The following is a 21957-nucleotide window of genomic DNA, read 5'->3' as shown; positions in this document are numbered from 1 at the left end:
GGGGAGGGGGGGCTGGGAGTCTCAGCTGGGCTGCGAGGTGGGAGTAGAAAGAGTGGGAACTTTGGGATCAGGCCAAACAGGGATTCAAACTAGCTGTGGGATCCTGGGCAGGTTCATTGCCCAAACCCTACGCTCCTGTTGTGTCACCTGATGGACACGGGGTGCTTGTGAACACTGAGTGTGGTGATGAGAACGTACTCCTCAGGGTGAGTACTCCTGTGACAGAGGTGCAGTGCGACGCAATCACCCACTCCAAGCCCAGCGCAGGCCGATGTCCCCTGTGTGTGACTCAGGGAGGAGGACACGTCCAAGTGCCAAGGCCAGGCTGCGTCCCACCCGCTCTTCAGTGTACCTGTCCTCAGCAAGCCCTCACCCTTGAAGATGCAGGGGACAGTTGGGCTGACTTTATGGTGAAGACTGCCAGCTGTCCACTATGACATGTTGGCTACCCAGCCATGTAGCCAACAACGTGGCGGCCCAGTCGTCCTGAGGTTAGGTGTGGGTGCACGAGAAATTTTTGCCAGTGGAACGTGAGCAAAGAAAAAAAAGAAAAGGAAAAAAGAAGTGTGATACTTCTAGACCTAACTGATACATCTTCTGAATATATTCTTCCATGCTTTTCCGCTGTTCTCATGGGAATTCTTAGACCTTGAAAGTCAGGTGTGGAAAAAGCTGAGCCTCAGTCTACCTATGCCTGACTATTGGGTCCAGTAGAGCCACAGCCCAGCTGAACACCTCACCCCTCCCCACGGCTGAATGATAAAGGAATAAACCTGTTGCTCATAAAGCCACAGAATTCTTGGGAGCTCTTTGTCGTAACAGCTCAGACGGTTCTAGCTACCGCAGCCCTGGGAGGCTGGCTGAGGAGAGACGGAAACATCATTCTCTTTGGCAGTAACACACAGATGCTCACCCACCTTTTCATGATTTCAACAAACATATACTGAGCACATGTGGGTGCTCAGGCCCTGTGCTGGGCACACCACAGCACGTCATTTCATTCCTGTCCGCAGGAAGCTCCAGGCTAGTAGGGGAGAGAGTCGGCTGGGATGTAAGGCACAAACCCAGCCTGGATGGGAACACAGAGAATTTATTTCCTGGAGAAGGGGAGCTTTGAGCTGAGACGTGAACTGTGTCTGACAGCGTCTGGCTCGTGGCTTCCACTGCCCAGCATCGACTGTTGTAGCCATCTGGGGAGTGAACCAGCAGATGGAAGCCCTCTCTCTCTCTGTAACTCTGACTTTCAAGTAAATAAATAAATCTTTTTAAAAAAATTGTATCTTTGAAATACATGAAATCTGTTCTCTTTATATTAACAGATATTTTAAGAAGACATCTACATGTCCCTCCTCCCTGCCCCCCCCCCCAAATCATTGCATCCTACACCACCTCCACGGCAACATTTAGTGTCCCAGCATCACTTGCAGCTCCTGCCTCCCGCGCTGGGCTGGGCACTCTTTGAGAGCTGAGGCTGAAGCTTCTGCAGGTCTCCGTCCCGACCAGCCCTGCGCCTGAGCAGGTCTCTGCCCCATGCTGAGCAGTTACAGACTCGGCTCCTTGGAATATCTGATTACGCTCATCTGGACGGAACTGAGACCCAGGCCCTGCCTCAGAGGACCCAGTCAGTATCAGGTGGCGGCCAAGTACACCAGGAACTTCTTCAAGGTTGCCCTGATCATGACGGATGACACCGTCTCAGGGCTGTAGGGGCCATTTAGATGGTTTGGGCTGTGCTGGTGAGCACAGAGAAAAGGCACTGGGCACGCTTCCCCGGGCCTGGATGAACACACCTGTTTCAGCATACTGCCTCAGTTCGGGGGCAGACAGCCTGCACAGGGGGTAGCTCCCCAGCTACCACCTGATCCCTGGCTTAGCTGGTACAGATTTCTCTCGTGCTCCCGTCGCAGTGCAAGGTAGGCCAGCCGAGAATCTCGCAGAGGCCCAAGCACTTCCCCTTTAGAGCAGGGTTCTCCACCACGGCACACTGACCCTCTGGAGTCGTGCGGATTCTCGCTCACGCTGAGCTGTGTGCACTGTGTGCTATCTAGCAGCGTCCCTGGCCACTGGCCACTGGATGCCAGCAGCACACTCCTGTACCATGGCAGCCCAAGCTCTCTCCAGACACTGCCAGTGTTCCCTGGGTGTCAAGTTCGTCTCTGGTTGGAGACCACTGCTTGGGGAACCCGGGCCTCCTCTAGAGCCTTCGCGTGCTCCCTTGGGTCCTGCACCTCCACCGGGGAGTGGAGGCAAGGAAAAGCATTGAGGGCTGCACAGATGGCTTTTGGCCGGCCCTGCAGGTGACTTGCCTCTTGGCTCTTCATATTCTATGGCTGGACTTGATCACATGACCACAGCTGATGGCAATGTGTGCCCAGAGGAAAGTGAAGTGCTTTGGAGAGCTACTAGCCAGGTCGTCCATGCCTAAGGTTTACGTATTTGATTTTCAGTCCTGAAGATAACACAAACACGTGTTGTTGTTTCCCGAATCAGCTGTAGAGTCTCGGCCTGGCCTCCCAATCCACAACTCAATGTTCTTGGAAGGTCTTTGAGTCTCTCTAGGAAGCCACAAGCGCCATCGGCTCCCCCGCATGGTGACTGATGTCACCCTAAGGGTTCCAACCTTGCACCGACTTAGCGTCTGCTAAGTCACCATGCAGTGCCAGGCGTGGCTGCGGGGGCCACCTATGTCATTTCCTGCCCTTGAGAATGTGCTAATCAGTCGTGGGGACCCGCCTTTCTCATGTGGTCTGTGCCAGTGCCAAAAGAAGTGAGCACGGGCCGTCGTTGTCAGACATCTATGTGGGAATGCAGGAGTCGCCACAGGAGTCCAGGCGGGGGAGCACCGTGAATGAAACAGTGCTGGTGGGTGGGTGTGGCTATCTGACTGGCACAGGAAGTTCATGTCGAATGGAAGATCGGGGCTGGAGGTGTGGAGGGGGGCGGGATCCCAATGCCAGTCCCACGCAGGTCCTTTATTTTGTATAATGCTTCGGCTCTCTGCATGTACTCAACAGTAACCCAGAAGGTTTCTGGAAGGCTCTACACACGCTTGGCCATTTTGCACCCCGACAGGAGTCCCCTTCTCCGGCAGTGTGCGAGCTCCTGGCACTGCTCCACCACAAATGTTTCATGTGGTGGAGCCGAGAATTAATTAGAAAAGAAAAAAATGCGCTCAAGTCAAAACACATATCTCACAACCTATTAGCATTAAGATTAGCATTAAAGAAAGTTGGAAACTATAACATTTTAAGCACAATTTATAAGTCTAATTTCCTGTGTGTCACTCTCAGATAATAAATGCTTTTCCTTCAACTTGAAAGTGTGTGTGCGTGTGTGTGTGTGCGCACACGTGCGTGTGTGTGGCGGGGAGGATGCAAAAGAAAGAAAAAGTTAATTTAAGGCCTATTCGTTTATTTTTAGTTGCCCAAGATCTGAGGAGCTGGGAACATTTTCCTTTTCTGATGGAACACGCCTTCCTGTGTAGCAAGTAAGTCCCCTGACCCCGAGCCTCCTTCAAGGTGCTACTGATTTTTGACAGAATTCCTCGGGCCAGGGCTTTGAAAGAGGCTACGGCAGGCCTTGGCGGGGAGGGCGCTGGGGGCCTGGTGGGACGAGGTTAATTGCTTGGAGCGTCGGAGATGGGAGTTGCGAGGCAAAGGATGCCGGGTGCCGGGAGGCCCGCTTCCTGTGTCGCCCACAGCTTCCATAATAAGACATTCCTGCTAATTTGCCGGGAGCTGAAAGGGATGGCTGTTTTTAGCTTTGGGTCTGTGGCAACTGTTTTGTTTTAGATGAAAATTAAATGGGGACAAGGAGCTGGGGTTGGCTGGGGGAGGGGAGGCGGAGTGTAATTGAAGTGCATTACTGGTAATTACCGCGTCCTTTCTTTCGCTCATCATTGTTGACAGAGAGATCTATTACCCAGCAGCTCTGTTTCCACAAATTGCCCTTCCCCGAAGACCTGGGAGCAGGGTGGGGGGGTGGGGGTGGGGGGTGGGGGGTGGGGGGGTGGTGCTGGAGGAAACCTCGGCTTTGTTCGAGAAGGTGGGCTCCCAGCCGCGTTGAGGACTTGGTTCTGGCCGTCTCCTACCCGGAGGGAGAGGGTGCACGGGGGACCCTGAGCGAGAGCCGTCACCTGGGAATCTGTCCCCACTGGGCTTCTTACCCAAGGCCTCCGGGTGCAGACCCAGTGGGGATGCTGGGTAGACCAAGGGGCGTGAAGCCTCTTCCTTTCTCAGGAGAAGGGGTGTGGGAGGGGAGCGCTCAGCCTGCAGGGGCAGCTCTGCGCGGGAGCTCTTGCTTGCCCGCCCAGTGGACGAGGAGCCTGCAGGACATGAGCCCCCGCGGCCTTCCTGTCCATGTGTCCGGCTTTGCCTCTGCTCTCTCCCACGCCCACCTTCCTTCTTCACCTGCGCCTGTCACCTGCCTCTTCGCTCTCGTCTTGGAGCTCCTCGTGGCTTCGGCCTTGGAGCGCCAGTTTTGAGGAGCCTGAGAAAGCGACGTTAGTTCCCACTATATCCCTCATCACCCACCCGACCTTCTCCTAAGACGTGTGCCTGAGCCGCCCTGGGGCTTGAGGAAGCTGCTCCCAGGAGGAAGGCAGAACAGACGGGCACAAATCGTCTCAGCAGAGCCCATTGGGCTTCCGCCTCCTCTGCCTTTGCCCTCAGCACAGGCCCCTTCAGAACTCACACACGAGCCTCGATGGTGATGGAGGAAGACCTTGACCGTGCCCTTCAGAAGCTCCTGGTTGGGGCCAGGGTGGGAGAGGATCGAGTTGCCTTGAGTTGTCCTTGGATCCCAAGACTAAACATGACCAAGGCTAAGCCAAGTGAGGCCTGGCTTTGCTCTGCATTTCACTCAACAAACCCCAGGCCAGCATCCACTTCATTTAGAAGCAGCAGAAAGTTTACAGGCAGAGTGGACAGTGAGAGAGAGAGAGACAGAGAAAAAGGTCTTCCTTTTGCATTTGGTTCACCCCACAATGGCCGCTGCAGCCAGTGCACTGCAGCCGGCGTACCACGCTGATCCGATGGCAGGAGCCAGGTGCTTCTCCTGGTCTCCCATGGGGTGCAGGGCCCAAGGACTTGGGCCATCCTCCACTGCACTCCCGGGTCACAGCAGAGAGCTGGCCTGGAAGAGGAGCAACCGGGACAGAATCCGGTGCCCCGACTGAGACTAGAACCTGGAAGATTAGCCTATTGAGCCATGGCGCCAGTCTAGAAAGCTTTTTTGTTTTTAATTTGAGAGATAGAGTTGCAGAGAGAGGGAGAGACACGGAGAAAAGTCTTCCATCCGCTAATTCACTCTTCAAATGCCTCAATAGTCCGAGCTGGGCTGATCCAAAGCCAGGAGCCAGGAGCCAGGAGCTTCTTCTGGGTGGGTCTCCCATGTGGGAGTACTTGGGCCATCTTCTACCACTTTCCCAAGCCATAGCAGAGAGCTGGGTTGAAGAGGAACATCCGGGACTTGAACCGGCACCCATATGGGATGCCGGCACTGCAGGCGGTGGCTTTATCTGTTACGCCACAGAGCCAGCTCTATACAGAAAAAGCTTTTTTAAAAAGATTTACTTATGTATTTGAAAGAGAGAGAGGGACAGAGAGAGAGAGAGAGAGGGATTGTCCATTTGCTGGTTTACTCCCCAGTGGCTACATCCAGGTCTCCCCTGTTGGTGGCAGGATCCCAGGCATTGGGCCATCCACAGTTGCCTTGCACTAGCAGGGAACTGGATCAGAAGTGGAGCGAATGGGAGTTAAACCAGCACTTCCATGGGATGCCTCACAGGCTGCAGCTTAACTCACTGTGCCACATCACCAGCCCTGCAACAGAAATCGTGACTTCAGTGTCTGAAGGGAGATCAAGCTCCTAATGCAGGGCAAAGCGTCTGGAAATCCTGGTGTTTTTAAATTTATTTTATTTATTTGAAAGAGTTACAGAGAGAAGTAGATACACAGAGAGAGGTCTTCCATCCGCTGGTTCACTCCCCAGATGGCTGCAATGGCTGGAGCTGCACCAATCCGAAGCCAGGAGCTTCTTCCGGGTCTCCCAAGGGGGTACAGGGGCCCAAGGACTTGGGCCATCTTCTATTGCTTTCCCAGGCCACAGCAGAGAGCTGGATTGGAAGAGGAGCAGCTGGAACTAGAACTGGTGCCCATATGGGATGCCTCTGCACCACAGTGCCGGCCCCTCACCTCTCTGTTCAAAGCTACTGGGGGATCCACCACCCCTATTCCCACCCCACCTGCTCTCCAAGCTGGAGAGCACATGGCAAGTTTCCAAACAAGATCATGGCCGCGACTCTGCCATGCATGGGGTGCAAAAAAAGAGCCCAGAAGCACATGGACTCCTCACGGGGGCAGCAACTGCTGTCCTCCTCCAGGCCTTTGCTTTAGCTCCTGGCTGAAGACCTGGCCCAGAGCAGAAGCAACAGGACAAACACCTGCGAGAGGGCGCGAACTGAGAACCGCTTTCCACAAAGCCGGAGAAGGGGGCAGATGCAAGGACACACCAGCTCCTGTCTCCCAGCCGGGGACGGTTCCTGGGAAGGGAGGGTGGGCTGTTCAGAGCCTCAGAGCACCTTCTCCTGGGTGGGTTTTCTGCAGGGCTAGGGACCCCTCCCATCTCATCAGACCTGCAGCCCCCAGTGGGGAGGGGTGTGTAGGGGTGGTCTTCAGACACATTATACAGGGAAATGTCTGCTCCAGATAGGCAGCCTTTTGGGTTCTGTATCAAACAATCATGGGCTGTCCTGCCATCCTTTTCTTTTTTTTTTTTTTCCTTAAGATTTATTTACTTGAGAGACAGAGTTAAAGAGAGAGAAGGAGACACATACACAGAGACACAGGTCTTCCATCTGCTAGGTTCACTCCCCATGTGGCTGCAACAGTTGGGGCTGGACAAGCTGAAACTAGGGGCCTGGAACTCCACCTGGGTCTCCCATGTGGACAGCAGGGACCAGGTACTTGGCCATCTGCTGCTGCTTTCCCACGCACATTCGCAGGGAGCTGGATGGGAAGTGGAGCAGCCAGGACTCCTCTGATACAGGATGCGGGCGTCACAGGCGGCCGCTTAACCTGTTACACCACGACACTGGCCCCACCAGCCACCTGCCCTTACCTGCCTAAGATCCGAGCAGGAAGCAGGCTGTCCCCTCTCACTGGAGTCATGAGATCTTCCTGGAGCCACCGTAAAAACACCAACCAAGCTCAAAGATGTGCTTCCAGACAGCTACTGGAGACCAGGCCGGGTGCAGGCGCTCACGCGTGTCTTTCCTAGCCCCTTAACAACATGATGGTGGGTGTAGTTGATACTAATTTCTCTGTTTTAAAGGTAAGAAAACTGGGGTAGACCTTGGGGTACATAGGGAACCATATCAGAGCACTCGTTCCAAGATGCTCTCTGCTCCCAATCCAGCTCCCTGTTAATGTGCCCAGCTGCTTGTGTCCCTGCCACCCACATGAGAAACCTAGATGGAATCCTGGCTCTTCGCTGTAGTCCAGCCCAGTCCATGCCGTTCAAGCATTTGGAGAAGTAAATCAGAAAATGGAAGATTTCTCTTTCTCTCTCTCTCTTCCTGTCACCCTGCATTCCAAATGAATAAATCAAAACACATCTTTAAAAAAAATAAAGATAAGCCGGCGCCGTGGCTCAATAGGCTAATCCTCCACCTTGCGGCGCCGGCACACCGGGTTCTAGTCCCGGTTGGGGCGCCGGATTCTGTCCCGGTTGCCCCTCTTCCAGGCCAGCTCTCTGCTATGGCCAGGGAGTGCAGTGGAGGATGGCCCAGGTGCTTGGGCCCTGCACCCCATGGGAGACCAGGAAAAGCACCTGGATCCTGGCTCCTGCCTTCGGATCAGCACGGTGCGCCGGCTGCAGCGGCGGCCATTGGAGGGTGAACCAACGGCAAAGGAAGACCTTTCTCTCTCTGTCTCTCTCTCTCACTGTCCACTCTGCCTGTCAAAAAATTAAAAAAAAAAATAAAAAAAAAATAAAGATAAGAAAACTGAGGCTTACAAAGGTTTAAGCAAAATTGCCCAAGCTCATGAAGCTTGAGAATTCAGGGAGCCAATTTTGCACTCAGCTCCGACTCCCAGTGCTACCGTCCCTCTGAATGCCAGTGCCATTACACCTCTAGTGAGAAACAGCAGTGACCGAATGACTGTTCTGGAAGCTTCTTGTGCCGGGGCTGTTCCCCCAGATGTCAAGTCTCCATGCATCTTTGTGTGTGGACCCCCAGCTACTGAAAGGTGAGCTGGTGGAACCAGAAGCTAGATGGCCGCTCACGGCCATGACAGAGAGGAAAGGGACCCCCACCCCCCCACCCCGTAGTGGCCAGAAGTCACTCCCTCTGGACTCACGCTAAGACGGAGTGTGGGGGCTGCACTGCCAAGCACGTTTCTAGAGTTGTTGGGGACGAAGAGCCGGACCGGAGGGCTCTTTCCCGTCCACAGTGTCTCCTGGCCAGAGCTGAAGCCATCAACTCTGGGTTTTCATCTTCGTTGGTCACAGCAGACATTTTACATGCACTGGACATAGCAGAGTCAGCTGAATACCGTCCACAATTGCAGAGCACCTGCCGTCCTGCAGGCGCTGGGCTGGGGGAGCTGGGGATGGAGAGGGAAACAGGACGCACAGAGAGCATGGGCACAGGAGACCGAAGCTGCTGGGAAAGTGCTGTGAGAGGAGTGGGCACAAGGGTGTGTGGGGAGCAGGGAGCCACAGCAAACTGAGCGGGGGAGAGGGGGACAGGGCTTCCCTCCCTGCTGTAGTTGCATCTGGGAAAAACAAAGACAGTGAAGCCTGCAGTGGCACGCCAGGGCTCCGAGCAAAGCGGATATTTGTATTCTTTTCTTTCCTAGTAGAGCCAAAGGAAAAAGGAAATTAGGAGGTTGGTTTGTTTTAAGATTTATTTGAAAGGCGGGGAGCCAGAGAGAGAAAGAGATCTCCCATCCACTGGTTCACTCCTTAAATAGCCACATCGGCCAGGGCCGGGCCAGGCTGAACTCCAGCCTGGTGTCTCGTGTGAGTGGCAGGGGCCCGAGTACATGGACCATGTTCTGTTGCATTGGCAGGTGCACTGGCAGGGAGCTGGTTAGAAGTGCAGCAGCAGGGACTAAGACTGACGCTTGGATAAGGGATGCTGGTGTAGAGAGCTGTGCCACAGCATTGGCCTTCGGGAGGGTTTTTGGTTTGTTTAATTTTTGTTCACATTTTTAAAAACCCTAGAAGGGGGCAGCATTGTGGCTCAGCAGCTTAAGCCACCACCTGCCATACTGGCATCCCATGGTTTGAGTCCCGGCTGCTCCACTTCTGATCCAGCTCCGTGCTAATGCACCCAGGAAAACAGCAGGAGATGGCTCAAGTGTTCGGGCTTCTGCCACCCAAATAGTGACCTAGATGAAGTTTCTGGCTCCAGGCTTTGGCCCGACCTGGTCCCTGTCATTTCAGCCATTTGGGGAGTGAATCAGCAGATGGAAAATCTCTCTCTCTGTCTCTCTCCCCCCACCCCCCCGTAACTCTGCCTTTCAAAAAAAATAAATAAATCTTAAAAAGAAATCTGGAAGATTCCTCCCTCTTTAATATCTAGGGCCATACGCGCAGCTGGGGCTACCCACACTGGAGACAGGTGTGATTATTCTAGTCTCAGACATTCACCCAAATCCCCACTTTCTTCAGCTTGCCTGTGCTAATAGAAGAAGGAGGCGAGAGGAAAAGGAGTAGAGGATAAGGAGAATTCTGCCTTTGTCAGTGCTTTCCTACAGCACTGGTTAGCACAGTGTAGCCTTGCACTGTAACTCGGCTTAATGGCTGTGGGCTGGAAACTGGGCCTCAGCACCCCAGGGCTATCCCGTTGCAGGCACTGCCGTACCCACGTGCATGGGCGACAGGTGCAAAGCTGGCGTCTCGCTCCTGTGGGCATCACGGGCTGCAGTCAGGTGGGATTCCTGCTTCGTCAGAACCCCTTCGTGAGTCCGTGCAATGGTCTCCGGGTCTGATCGTGCTTCCTTCCTTCTTCCTCGGGCCTCACGGGATGGGGGTGAGGAGAGTCCGCAGGCTCCCTCCGCAGGCAGTCTCCCGCCCTGGCGGGGTCCCGGCTGAACTCCAAGGAGCTGCCCATCAAGCTGCCCTGGGACACAAGTTTGACCCCTGCGTTTTGCACATGGGTGGGAGGGCCCAGGGAGGCACCCAGTGCACCCCCTCAAAGGCCTGGGGAAGGGGAGGCGTCTGTCCAGAGCGGGCGGCCAGGGCTGGCTCTTCTCCCCTCTCCTCTCCTCACATGGCCGCCCTCACTGTAGCATGGCCATGAACTCACTCTCACTGTCCCTTACTCTCTCTGTTAGCTTTGGAATATTTCAGCCTCTGCTTGGGTTTAGTTCTTAGCAATTCACAGACATGTGTATGGGTTTTTTTTTTTTTCCAAAAATGCTTAAAATTCCGGCATCTTTTGTTCCACTTGATCCTGGAAGAATAATTCCCGGGGCCTCAAGTTCTCGCTTAACAAGCATTCCGCCTTGATGAAATGCTGATTTTCACATTGTTCTCACCCGGCACAGTTGCAGAAGCCAATGGCAAATGAAAGCAGGAAATTTCGAAGGAAAAAGCTTTGCATCCACAGTGACAACTCTGAGCGTGAACCACGTGGGGAGCACAGCGCTGTGGCTTCCCCGTGTGCCTGGAAAGGCAGGAGGGCGTGGCGAGAGAGACACATGGGCTGTGGTCGGGACGGGGCTGGGTCTCGGCTCTGCCTGATGCCTGAGAGGCCTCCCAGGACAGCTCAGCATCCCATGTGTGAGATGGACTTGCTCGTGCTGACTTGACGAGACTGCACACGGGATAAGATGAACGCAAAGTGCTCGGGGAAACCCAGCCGCCAAACACAACTGTGTTTGCAAATGAGGGAATTTGGGCCTGTGTTGTGACCTAGTGGGTGAAGCTGCCGCCTGCGACACAGACATCCTGTTCCTGTCCCGGCTGCTCCGCTTCCGACCCAGCTCCCTGCTAACGGCCTGGGAAAGCAGTGCAAGATGGCCCAAGTGCTTGGGCTCCTGGTACTCATGTGGGAGACCCAGATGACTGCTGGCTCCAGCCTGGCCCAGTTCTGGCCATTGCAACCATCTGGGGAGTGAACCAGCATGTGGAAAATCTCTCTCTCTCCCCCTCCCTCTCTCTCCCCCTCCCTCTCCCTCTCTCTCTCTCTGTAACTCTGCCTTTCAAATAAGTCAACCAGGGCCAGCGCTATGGCGTAGTAGGTAAAGCCGCCGCCTACAGTGCCAGCATCCCATATGGGCGCTGGTGCGAGTCCTGGCTGTTCCACTTCTGATTCAGCTCTCTGCTATGGCCTGGGAAAGCAGTGGAAGATGGCCCAAGTGCTTGGGCCCTGCACCCACGTGGGAGACAGGAGGAAGCTCCTGGCTCCTGGCTTCAGATCGGCACAGCTCCGGCCGTTGCGGCCAATTGGGGAGTGAACAAGCAGATGGAAGACCTCTCTCTCTCTCTCTCTCTCTCTCCCTCCCTCCCTCCCTCTGCCTCTCTATCTCTGTGAAACTCTGACTTTCAAATAAATAATCTTTAAAAAAAATAAACCAACCAATCTTTAAAAAAAAAAACAAAAACAAAAGAATCTTGGCAGGTGGCGAGGATTGGGTGCAAATGACCAGAAATGGAAAAAGTGACATCTTCCGAAGGCCTGAATTTTCCTGTGGCCTCCCACTTAGCTACAGAGCGGAAAGGGTGGGAAGCTTGGGGCAATGTGATGGATGGAGAAGAAAGCTGAAGTCAGAACATGGAGTTTACTAACTGACCACCCTGTCATGTGGATCCTGAGCTGGCAGATCAGAAACTGTGGCCAGCATCAAGTCCACTGGCACCGAATAAATGAATTTCACACGCATGAATTAGTAACGGCCACCCCGGCCACTGTGCTGGGGAGGGGTGGGAGGCCTCGTTCAGGATTGCCAGGGACACTTGCAGAGATTAACCAGCGACCCTGGCCATGCACATGTTGGGGTCAGGCCAGGGCTTTGTGCCCGCTCAGTCACTGCGTCCCGACTGAAAGAGCTCAGCTCCTGTCTGATGGCCAACAACACCCGGTTCTGTGCAACATGGGAATCACCCAACAGAGAAAGAGGGAGCTGTGGCGCATGGGTTAATCCTCCACCTGTGGTGCCGGCATCCCATATGGGCGCCGGTTCTAGTCCCAGCTGCTTCTCTTCCCATCCAGCTCTCTGCTGTGGCCTGGGAAAGCAGTAGAAGATGGCCCACGTGCTTAGGCCCCTGCACCCGCATGGGAGACCCAGAAGAAACTCCTGGCTTCAGATCAGCTCAGCTCCAGCCGTGCGGCCATTTGGAGAGTGAACAAGCAGATGGAAGAATTTTCTCTCTGTCTCTCCCTCTCACTGTCTGTAACTCTACCTCAAACAAATAAATAAAATCTTTAAAAAAAAAAACCAAAAAGATGGAGCTCTCACCATTCAGTGAGCTGAGCAGAGAGCTGCCACGGATGGCCGCTCAGGCTGTGCCCTGCACAATTCCAGATGTGTTGGTCACATGGACCACCGGGAGCTCGGTGCAGCGCCATGGCACAGGCCAGGAAGAAGCCCAGGGCAACTGAAAGAGCACTGCTCAGGGAATTACAAGACCTGGCTGCTGGCTCCTTGCTGGGATCTGCTGCCCACTCCCCGTTCCAGGGAGCTGGCCCACACTCAGGCTCCCCCACCCCCCCGACCGTGTTTGCTCCGCTGGCTCCCAAGTGCTCTCCTGTTACCAGCACTCAAGACTCCAAACCCTTGGGTGTTTGCCAGGCCCCTCATCGGGGCAAGTGGAGCTTCTTTCCGGGCAGCTTCCAGCCAGCCTGACTCCTCAGCCCAGGAGGGCAGTGGCGGTTGGGTGCACCTGCTGGCTCCATAGCCCTGAGGCCACCTGGGACACCATGTGGGGCCATCCTCTTCTCTCAAAGGACAAATCTAGCCCACCCTTTGTGCCTTGCACACCAGGTCTCTCTCTGCACCTGTCCTGCCGCTGCCCTTGCTGAGCCTGTGCACAAACCAGTCTTTGTGCCCGCAAGACCCTTCCATGCATCTATCCAGAAAAGTCGCACCTGAATGCAACCTCTCAGCAAGATGCACCCCGACTCCCCCTTCCAGAGATCATGCAGCGAAAATGTGGCAGCAGTAAAGCTGCCTGTCCCCAGAGCCTGCAGGCCCGCCTCCTGCTTCTCCCCCGCTGGACCATCGCTCCGTGGACTTCCTTTCGCTGCCTGCACTGGCTCTGGGTGTTACCTGGGAGGAGCAGGTCTCAGAGCATCCTGGGCAGGCAGCCTGGACAGCCCGAGGTAAAGCGGGGGTAGGGCTGGCGATGCCCGCTTTGTGGCGGGTGGGCAGACAGAAACATCAGGAAGCTGCGTTTCCCCTAAGGAACTGTTATCTGCACAGGCTGATGGCAGTGCCCTGAAATAGACTCCTTCCAGCGGGATGCTTCTCCCCTGCCTCCCTCCCTCCCTCCCTCCCTTTCTTTCTTCCTTCTGTGTTTGGCAAGTGTCGGCACGGGTTTTCCAGATCTGTGAATGAACACCAGCGTGAGTATGCGGGTATCTCCATCAGTTGCACAGAAAGCCAGGTAGCCAGACTGTTTATGTAATAGATGTGCGGGCTTCTTGTTCGCTCTCTGAAAGAATGTTCCGGAAAGGGTCATTTTTTATTTCCCGAGATGCCTTTTTTCCTGATTGCCTGAAGGTTGGAAAATGGCCCCGTTTCCCCCATTTTCCTTCTGTGCACACGCGCTTCCCCGACACCTCCGCCCCTCCCCCAGCCTCCCACGTGCCTTCTGTCTCTCCAGGAAAACCTCGAGATTCCAATCCAAGTGGGAAGAAGCACAGCGCCTTGGGTTTTTCTCTCTGGGAAACAGATTTGACACAGTGAAGTGGGAAGAGCTGGTTTGCGTCCCCGGGGCTGCCTCGCATTTGTCGAGTGCCTCGGGCCAGGGAGGCACCAAGACACACTGCGGGTCCTAAGAGAGCGGGGCCTGTGTCCGGCCAGTTTTCTGTTGGATGGGAGGAGATCTTTTTCTCGGGGCTCCCGCTATGTCCAGTGTCCTTGTGAGGTCCACACTGGGAGGGGACAGCTGTCATGAAGACGACTGTACCAGGAACTCAGATATTGGCAGCCTCGGCTGGGTGACCTCCAACCATTAGTTGGAGTTGGTTCCTGGGTCAGGCGGGTCCTGCAGTTCCCTCTGCCTTGAGCAGCCAGCAGTAGACCTTGCTGGTGGCCTGCGCCTTTGTTCTTAGAGACTGACTTATTTATTTGGAAGGCAGAGCGACAGAAGGGGCGGGGGGAGCGACCTTCCATCTGCTGGTGCACTCCCGGAATGCCCGAAACAACCAGGCCCGGGACATACTGAGTAGATGTGCTAATGGCACGGAGCCCCAGCCCCTGGGCTGCTCTGCCCTGAAAGTGGCCTTGCACATCAGCCATCCCGTTCCCGCTGTGGAAGCCATCCTGACACTGGGAGTGATGGTCCTACATCCAGCCTCCTGCCGGCCAGCACCTGGTCCCTGGACGCGAGAGAGAAATGAATGCCACTCTGTGAGCCTCTGGCGCTGGGGGTCTAGCTGTTACAGCAGCAGCTACAGTATTAACCCAGTGGTTTGTCTCTTTCTTTTTTTTAAAGATTTATCTATTTATTTGAAAGTCAGAGTTACGACAGAAGGAGAGGCACAGAGAGAGAGAGAGAGAAAGAGAGAGAGAGGTGTTCCATCCGCTGGTTCACTCCCCAGTTGGCCGCAACGGCCGGAGCTGCGCCGATCCAAAGCCAGGAGCCAGGAGATTCTTCCGGGTCACCCATGCGGGTGCAGGGGCCCAAGGACTTGGGCCATCTTCCACTGCTTTCCCAGGCCAGAGCAGAGAGCTGGATCAGAAGTGGAGCAGCCGGGTCTTGTGCCAGCGCCCATATGGGATGCCAGCACTGCAGGCGGTGGCTTTACCCGCTACGCCAGAGCACCGACCTCTCTTTCTTTATTTTTAAGATGTATTTATTTGTTTGGAAGGCAGAGTGACAGAGACAGACAGAGATCTTCTATCCACTGGTTCATCCTCCTTTGGCTGCAATGGTCTAGGCTGATCCAGGCTGAAGCCAGGAGGCAGAAGTCCTTCCGGGTCTACCACATGGGTGGCAGGGGCCCAAGCCATCTCCGCAACTTTCCCAGGTGCATTAGCAAGGAGTGGACTGCTAAGAGAGCAGCAGGACTCCAACCACAGCCCTGATGTGGGATGCCAACACGGCAACTGGCCGCTTTACCTGCTGCGCCACAATGACAGCCCCGATTTGGCCTTTTTTTTAAGATTTATGTATTTATTTGAAAGGAAGAATTACAGAAAGGCAGAGAAATAGAAAAATCTTCCATCCACTGGTCCACTCCCCACACGGCCACAATGGCCAAGGCTGGGCCAGGCTGAAGTCAGAAGCCAAGAGCTTCTTCTGAGTCTCCCATGTGGATACAGGAGCCCAAGCACCTGGGCCATCCTCCACTGCTTTCCCAGGCACATTAGCAAGGAGCTGGATGGGAAGTGCAGCAGCCGGGATTCGAACTGGCACCCATATGGGATGCCAGCACTGCAGACAGCAGCTTAACCTGCTGTGCCACAGTGCCGGCCCTCAATCTGGCTCTTACCTCTGTGTCAGGTGACTGCTTAAGCGCCTCTCTCACTAGACTTGGAACGTTTGATATGTCCTCACATTCTAGAGGTTGCTGATGGTGCCTGCTGTATAGTTAGGGGCTCTGTGTTGGTGAAATGAACCAAGTTTGAAAGACTCTGGGGGTTGGCGTTGTGACATAGTGGGTTAAGCCACTGCCTGAGACACTGGCATCCCATTTAAGTGCCAGTTTGAGTCCCAGCTGCTCTACTTCTGATCCAGCTCCCTACGAATGCACCTGGGAAAGCGGTGGAGAATGGCTCAAGTGCTTGGGTCCCTGCACCCACTTGGGAGACCTGGAAGAAACTCCTGGATCCTGGCTTCAAATTGGCTCAGCTCCAGTAGTGGAAGCCATTTGTGGAATGAAACAGTGGATGGAAGAACTCTCTCTTTCTCTGTCTCTGTCTCTGTCTCTCTCTCTCTCTCTCTCTGTAACTCTGCATTTCAAATAAATAAATAAATAAATTTAAAAGAAAGACAGATGCTGGCTACTTCAAATTATAACTAGGAAGAGAAGTTGAACATGTAGCTGCCATTTTCCTTATCAAAGATGATTGTGGTCTAGCAGGCAAAGCTGCAGCTTGCAACACCAACATTCCATAGGCGCACCGGTTCCAGTCCCAGCTGCTCCACTTACAGTCCAGCTCCCTGCTAGTGGCCTGAGAAAGGCAGCAAAAGGCATCCCAAGTGTTTGAGCCCCTGCCACACACTTGGGAGATCCAGACGAAGTTACTGCTTCCTGTCTTTGTACTGGCCCAGGGCTGTTGTGGTGGCCATCTGGGGATTGAACTAGTGGAAGGAATCTCTCTCTCTCTGTCCCTGTCTCTCTCATAACTCTGAATTTCAACTCTGAGTTCCTTAAAAAGGAACAAAGAAAGGAAAGAAGGGAGGGAGGGAGGGGAGGGGGCGAGGGAAAGAGGAAGAAATAGAAAAGCAACACTAGGTGGCTCCTGGAAGAGGCAAATGAAGTTTGAAAAATGTGTTTTGGGGCCAGTGTTGTGGCATAACAGGTGCAGCAGTTGCCTGCAGCACCAGCATCCCATATGGACGGCACTTCAAGTCCTGGCTGCTCTTCCAATCTAGCGCCCTGCTAATGTGCTGAGGAAAGCAGGGGAAGGTGGCCAGAGTGCTTGGGCCCCTGCACCCATATGGGAGATCCAGAAGAAGTTCCTGGCTCCTGGCTTTGGCCTGGTCTTGCCCTGGCTCTTGCGACCATTTAAGAAGTAAACCAGTGGATGAAAGATCTCTCTCTCTCTCTCTCTGTAACTCTGCCTTTAAATTAAAAAAAAAAAAAAAAGTATTTTGATTGAGTGAGGTAACAGCAGACGCGTGGGGAAGTGCAGCTGATAACACACAGGGGTGTGGATAGGAGGACAGGATCTTGGGGAGTGAAGGCAGGGCACTGAAGAGCTGTGTGAAGGCACAGAGAAGCGTCCCCACCTTGCTGGTCACCTCTGTGCCAGCCTGGCTTGTCCACCTTTGATTCCGTCTCCTCCACGGCTCATCCCGAGACTGCCTGGTGGATGCTGAATCACTTGCTCGAGGCCGGGCAGCAGAGGCAGGGCTTGCTCCAGTCCCAAACCCCAGGCTCTTTTCTCCATGACAGCAGTGAGGCCAGGCTGCTTGGGGCCCTGCCTACCCCACCCCTCCCTTCCCTGCAACCCTGAGACAGCTGGGGACAAAGACACCTGATATGCTTGTGATGCCATTGACTAAAATGGAGCAGGACTCCCGTCTGTAGGGACAGCTGCCCTCTGCCAGGTGACAGCCCCAGCTCTCTGCACACGCACTTACTGGCAAAGCAGTGCTGGGACCGCCCTGCAGGTGCACTCCACCCTGGGACTGGGGAGAGCCCTTCCAGGGAAACACACAGACCCATGAGAGGGACGGGCGAAGGCTCTGCAGCTGCCACGCTTGCCGGGTGCCCAGCCTCGGGGTGAGTCACTCCATTTCCACGAGGTCCCTCCAGAGAATTAGATAAACATGCCTCTCTTCCAGGGCCAAGCACCCGCCAGGGATGTGTCACCCGCGGTGGCCATCTTGCCTCGGGTGCTTTTTGCCAATGGAGAAATGAGCCAGAGATCAGAGAGAGGAAAATAGGGAGAGGAAAGCAAACAAGGACTAGGTAAGTTCCGGGGCGGGACAGGGCAGTGGGCAGAGCCCGAGGTGCCCTTTCTTCCTGGTTTGGGGCTATGGCTGGTGTTTGATTGACAGCTGGGAGTTGCGTGCCTTTGGGTTGACGGTGCGAGTGGCTACAAAGTAGACTTTTCTGCTTTGGTTGAGCTCCCGTTTTATCAGGATGGTTCAACAAGTTAAACTGCAACGTGGGCGCTCATGGGTGGGTCCTGAGAAAAGGCAGGGTCCCTGGCCTGTGCCCTGGCTGAGGGTCTCCTGACCCCTCTCTAGCCGCTGGTACAACACTGTCTGACAGAGGGTTCTGGCACAAGGCTCTCCCTCATGAATTCTGAGTGTTTGGGACAAAAACAGACACATTTGCACCCCCGGCCCACCCTCCATCCTTGCTCCTCAGGACAGAAGATGGAGATTCGGGCGAATCTTTTGGTGATCTACTTATTTATTGGTTCCTTCATTCAATAAATGCTTACTGGGCACCTAGGGTCTTCTGTCCTGGGTGGGGCATTGTACACCGTGGCCGGCAGGCCAGTCCCCAGGAAAGCGGCAGAGTGGGCCTTTCTCTGGTGTCCACGGAGATGCTGAGTGAACAGGGTTGGGTACGTGGGCTTCCCGTGGGTAGACCAGCCCGGAGAGCCTCTCTGCTCGGGGACATTTGAGCCGAGATGGGACTGACGAGGAGCCGCCACGGCCGTGGCTGGAGGAGGCGGCCCCAGAGAAGAGGACATTGTGAGACGACCTGAAAGACCTTGGGGAGGTCCAGCCTGGCCTAGCACCCATGGCCCCTGAGCTGTGCCTACTCCTTCCCTGGGACACAGGCATTTGTGACAAGACTCCCCCTCCCCCACCTCTAACCCCCCCCCCCCCCCCCCAATAGCAGCCCAAGCCAACTCTCTCGTCCACAGGAAATCAAACCCTCTGATTCCGGCGGCTGTCCTCATCACTCCTGCTGTTTGACAACTGTTTCCTCTCAATTCCAGGCCCAGCCTCCAAGTGCAGAACCGCCACAGCACGCCAATGAAATTGATGTAGTGTTCCAGGGCTTTCTCTTCCCCAGCCCCGGGCGGGAGAGATTTACGGCTCCTGGAAGTGCCACCCCTCCCTGCTTCCTGTAACTCTCCCACCACGTTCGGGGGCAGCTGGAGCTATTTGGGTAACCTTTATCTGAACCACAACTTCCTCGCCAGCCACTTCAGAGGGTACCTCCAGGAAGAACGGGAGGACCCCAGGGGCCACCTTGTTTGGGGGAGGGCTCCAGCCTGCTCCACGGGGCGGCCGCTCCACAGGCAGCAGGCACGGAGCGGTTCCTCTTTGATGCCACGGCTGCCTTTGTGGGCATGGCGCAAGCCCCCGGAGGAGCTCTGAGCGTTTATGGAGGACGTGTGGGCAGGCAGCGTGCTGCTGAGTCTGAGCATCCGGCTTTTCTAAACGAGCAGCCGGGCGCACGGTCTGGGGCCAGGAGGAACGGAAGGTTGGCCGGGCAGCCCTCGCCGGTGGGGGTCACATTTGCACCTGTGTTCACTGACCGTCTCCCCACCCAGAATCTCACCTCCAGGAGATCGGGCTGCTTGTTCTAGCATCCATCCCTAGCACACAGAACCACATCGTGGTTCTGGTTAGTGACTAGTGAACAAAGAACTGGCTGAATCTGGGTCCTACCCGCGTGTGACCTGGGGCAGGTCACTCTGTCCCCGAGCCTCGGTCGCCTCCCCTGCACACTGGGAATAATAACCCAATGATGAAAATGCTCAAGGAGATTCTGTTTGCTTCCACAGGTAAACGTTGTCTCCCTTCTTCCTCTTTCCTGAGCCCTTCTGAGACATGAGAGAAAAGACAATGCGGCTTTAGTGGCCGTGGCTTCAGGGCAGCAGGCGAGGGTGCCTCTGAGGTTTGGGCACACCCCTTTTCAGAGGGAGCCATCACCCTGGGCCAGGCACTGACAACAAGTGTGACGGGCAGAGCCCTTGCAGGTGGAGTTCAAACAGGAGGGTTGCAGTGTCCCATGGGAGAAGGAAGGGACAGCCTGCTGGGGAGGCCCTGTGGCTCGGGACTGCGTTAGTCCCTTAGTACCTGCCACAAGATGCTTCCTCCAGGAAGCCTCCTGGGACTCATTCCTCTCTTGACCCAGACAAAGCTGGGCTGCAGGTCTCCCGTGGGAACCCCTGGAGCCCTTGTGGCCCCCTGGATCAGTGTCGCCCCTCCCTTTAACGCTGCCCTCACTGGGCTGCAAGGCCCTTAGAGACAGGGTCTGAGCCCCTGCTTGCAGCCCCAGCTCCTCCCGCAGAGTCTGAGCGTGGTGGCTGCGCGGTGGCACACCCCAGGGCTGACACAGCAGGAAGGAGCGGAGGGAGCTCCCCCAGCGCCCGGGGCGACATTTATCCTGAACAGGGCAGCCAGTGGCCGCTGGCTGGCCAGGGGGAGCAAGCTGAAATCGCTTCAGTAAACAGCTCGGTTGAGAGAAACCCGGGCCTCATTAAACCACAATTAGGATTTCTGATCTGGCTTCCAAGGAACTCCGTTTGGGACCCAAGACTGTTTATTTGAATAAGACCGCGGCGGGGGCGGAGCGAGGGGAGGGGCAGAGGTGGAGGTGGAGGTCAGGCGGCGGGCTTTGGATCTTTCTGTCATTCTGGACACTTTAATAATGGGAAACCTTTGACCTGAGCCCTCCCAGATCCCTGGATTCCAGAACCCAAATAACCATGGGCCGGCAGTTTTGAATCTCCCTCAAACGACTAATTAAATGGGATAAGGTATGGAAAGGGCCTGTGCCTTGCAAGGACTCACGAGATGTGAGGGACCGCCAGTCCGGTCCACCTCCACACCACAGCCGCGAGAAAGCAAGCCCATTCTCTGCCCGTGACTGCAAATAGTCACCAGCTCTTGTATTTGACCGCTGTTTTTTTCCCTATTGACAAAAAAAAAAAAAAAAAAAAAAAAAAAAAAAAAAAAACAAACAAACAAACAACAAAACAAGCAAATGAATGACCTGAGCTTTTGGAGATTGCCTTTCATCTTTCAGATTCTGAACACCGTGCTGTTCCAGTGCTCCTGGATCCATTCCCAGCCTAATTCACCCCCCTGCTCCAGCGTCTCTCACGCCCCTTGTACGTCAGAAGGTGCTGACAAGAGCCAACCTTTTGCGCCCAGCCCTCAGGCCAGTCCGCCCAAGGTTGCAGTGGGAACAGACAACTCCCCTACCGGTAAGCAGAGCCCACCAACACATCCATTCTGCCCTGGCTGAAGAGCAGGGCAGGCTCCCTGAGCCCCCAGCATTTCAAGCTGGTTCATGGTTGCGTGGAGACCTAGGAAATAGAACTTTTCTTTTTGTAGTATGGAGACTGAGGCTGGAAGAGAGTTTTTCCAAAGCTCTCTCTCTCTCTCTCTTTTTTTTTTTTTCCTGACAGGCAGAGTGGACAGTGAGAGACAGAGAGACAGAGAAAAAGGTCTTCCTTTTCTATTGGTTCACCCCCTAATAGTTGCTGCGGCCAGCGCACTGTGGCCAATGCACTGCACTGATCCGAAGCCAGGAGCCAGGTGCTTCTCCTGGTCTCCCATGGGGTGCAGGGCCCAAGCACCTGGGCCATCCTCCACTGCACTCCCGGGCCACAGCAGAGAGCTGGCCTGGAAGAGGAGCAACCGGGGCAGAATCTGGCGCCCTGACCAGGACTAGAACCTGGTGTGCCGGCGCTGCAGGCAGAGGATTCGCCTAGTGAGCCGTGGCGCCGGCCTCCAAGCTCTCTTGACGTATTCTAGAATGTATTATAACAGGAGGCTGCAGACTGGGTCCTGGATTGCAGAATCATCTCAGGTCTGCTGCTAGCCTACAACAAGAACTGGAGCGTTGTTTTCTCATCTGTGAAAATGGGAGATATGCAGTAGGGAGGGAGCTTGCTGCTCGAGTCTAGGAGAAGATAGTTTAAAAAAAAGTGGAAAGAGTGTAGTCTCCCAGAGAGCTAGGGAGAAAACAGCAGAGGGAACTCTGTGTAAAGTGGAGGAACACAGTGGATCCACGTGGAGGGCGAAGACGGGTACAACTTGGGCCCCCACCAGCTGAGGGCCTCCGCACCAGCCTTGGAGAGCAAGATTAATAAAAAGCTAAACTTAAAAATAAAAAAGGAGATAGTCCAG

Source organism: Oryctolagus cuniculus, chromosome 2 (genome assembly GCF_964237555.1).
Source record: "Oryctolagus cuniculus chromosome 2, mOryCun1.1, whole genome shotgun sequence".
In the NCBI taxonomy this organism is placed as follows: Eukaryota; Metazoa; Chordata; class Mammalia; order Lagomorpha; family Leporidae; genus Oryctolagus; species Oryctolagus cuniculus.
Note: the sequence above shows the minus strand (reverse complement) of the source record.